Source organism: Octodon degus, unplaced genomic scaffold (assembly GCF_000260255.1).
Source record: "Octodon degus isolate 3935 unplaced genomic scaffold, OctDeg1.0 scaffold00084, whole genome shotgun sequence".
Lineage (NCBI taxonomy): Eukaryota > Metazoa > Chordata > Mammalia > Rodentia > Octodontidae > Octodon > Octodon degus.
The window spans coordinates 2,784,263-2,787,078 of NW_004524660.1; positions in this window are offsets into that span (position 1 = coordinate 2,784,263).

Genomic DNA, 2,816 nt, shown 5'->3' on the forward strand with positions numbered 1-2,816 from the left:
TCTTACTACACAGATGGGACTGGTAGTGATTCTCCTGTTTTCAGCCTCCCAAGAGCTGGGATTACAGGCACAACACCACGCTCAGTCTTGGGGTGGGAGTGTGGCAGCCTGCCTGGCATTTGATGCCAGGGATCGAACCCCAGTCCTTATGCCTGCTTAAGCAGGTGCTTTAGTTCTCTGAGCTATCTGGCCGGCCCTCTTTTTTTTTTTTTAATATTGATCTCATTTTATTTTTGACAAAAGTAAGATACTGCTTTTTTTTCCCCAAAAAACAAACTTAAAAGTGTTTCTGAACATCAAATGATTTCATCCAAACCAAGTGGAAATGATTTTTCTTCTGCGAAATCAGAAACCTGCAAGGAATCCTGAGCTTTCTTGCCCTTGCATACAGAATATTTGAGACACAGCATAGATGAGTTAAGTCCTGTGTCAGCTCCTTTGAGGACACCTAGGGCTTGTTTCCATTGTCTTTGAACTGGCCACAGGGAGTCCCTAAGCAGAAGATGGCAGTGACTGGAACCCTCTTTTTTTCAGCAGTACTTTAATTCATAACGAAAGTGCTCATTTTGGGTGGGTAGGCTGAATATACAGTACATCCACCCTAGCCCTTGGCGCTTTCCCTTCCTCCTTCCCTCCCTCCAGACCCATACTCTGGGAAAGGTCTCCCTCCTTGATTCTTACCTATCCGTTTGTTTTTGACATTCCACTTTGGCTTTCTCATATATGCTATTCAATGTATCAGTTTATTTTGCTCTCAAGGAGCACCCGTTTTCCTCTACAGGATTCAGATTTATCCTTAATGGCGCAGCTGTCTCCTTTGTGTAGTATGCCACCCTTTCTTTATCCTGTCATCTGTAGGTAGGCAGGCCACTTCTTCCACCCTGACATGCTTGGGCAGTGCTTGGGACAGCCTAGGGGAGGCACTGCACAACAGCAGAACCCAGTGCCGTAGGCTTTCCTGTAGGGAGCCACCTCTTGCCCACGTTTCATGGTTCCCGGGAAGACTTTTCCTAAGGCAACCATAAAACATACTACACTGGATACAGCAAAGAGGCTTGCAGTTCGCTGGGTGCACCCCCCAGGAATCTTTGTGTGTTCAGCATCTAGAAGTTCCACTTAATCTCCTTCTGTCCCTCCCCCTTTCCAGAGTCCTTCCCCTTTCATACTTCTGTCCTCTCACAAAAATTATACACATTTGTGGGGTACCATGTGATTTTTTTCCAATACATGTGTACATTATATAATGTTCAAATCATGGTATCACAAATATATTTTGTGATGAAACATTCGAAATCCTTTCTGAGGCTCGGTGTGGTGTCATATACCTGTGATCCCAGCACTCGGTAAGCTGAGGCAGGAGGACTATTAAGAGTTCAAGACCAGCCTGGGCTACAAAGTGAGCTCAAGGACAGTTTGAAATGCATAGTGAGACCTTGTATCAAAAACAAAGCTAGGGGCTGGGGAGATGGCTCAGTGGAATAAGTGCTTCCCTGGCAAGCGCAATGGCCTGAGTTCAATCCCCGGTTCTGCAAAAAAAAATAAAAAATGTATTTCGGGCCGGGGAGATAGCTCAGTAGATTAAGCACTTGCCTGGCAAGTGCAAGGGCCTGAGTTCAATCCTGGTTCCGCAAAAAAAAAAAAACAAAGCTAGCTAGGGATACTGCTTAGCAGTAGAATGCTTGTCTAGTATACTTGTGGTCCAGGCTTCAATTCCCTGTACTGGGGTTGAAAAAAAAAATCCTTTAAATTTTTGTTTTGTTGGACCAGAGAGAGATAGCTCAGTGGAATAAGCACATGCCTGGCAAGCATAAGGTCCTGAGTTCAGTCCCTGATACCCCCCAAAATAAAGTAAATTTATGTTTTGTCTTTTTGAGATAGGGTCTCACTATGCAGTTCAGGCTGATCCTGCCTCAGCCCTCCAACTGCTGGGATCACAGGCATGAGCCATTCTCCACCCCAGCAAGATCCTCTGAATTATAAGACTAATTTCTTTTGTTGTGGTGCTTTAGACAAAAGTATCAGGTTGTTTAATTTCCATAATGTCTAGATGCATATGGCCTTTTTCTATGCCTCTGTGTTACAGAAGTGTAAGATTGAATGGAGTTTTTTAAGGTTCACACACACAAATACAAAAACAAAATAAAGGTTCACAGGAAAAAGTGAGAAGACTGAAGTATTTGTTCTCTGAGCACTCAGTTGGAGATGAGAGAAAAGAGGCAAAAAACCAGCAGAGTTCTTTTATTTTTTTAAATTTTTTTTTCCTTGTATCAGGAATTGAACTCAGGACCTTGTACTTTCTGGGCAGGCACTTGTGCCACTGAATACCAGTGCAGGGTTCTTAACTCAAGCTGGACCTTCAGAGGTTTGGTTCAGTTTTTCCCTTTGCTTTTATTTTGTTTTTCTCAAATTTTATTTTTTAAAGAGTTAGCTGTCTTTTAAAAATTGTAATGCTGAAGGGCATAATCAACAGAATGAAAATGCAACCCATGAAACAGGAAGAAATATTTGCAAATTCTACCCAATAATGACTTAATATCTCGGATAGATAATTCCTAAACTAAAAATGTTCAAAGGACTTGGATGGACAGCACTCTAGAAGGATGAATCAAGAGAATCACAAATTCAAGCCCAGCCAAGGCATCTAAAAACAAAACAAATCCAAAAGTGTAGTTCACTATGAAGGCCATGGGTTGAATCACCAATACTAGGAAAAAAGAAAAGAAGAAGAAGAAGGAGAAGGAGAAGGAGAAGGAGAAGGAGAAGGAGAAGGAGAAGGAGAAGGAGAGGAAGGGGAAGGGGAAGGGGAAGGGGAAGGG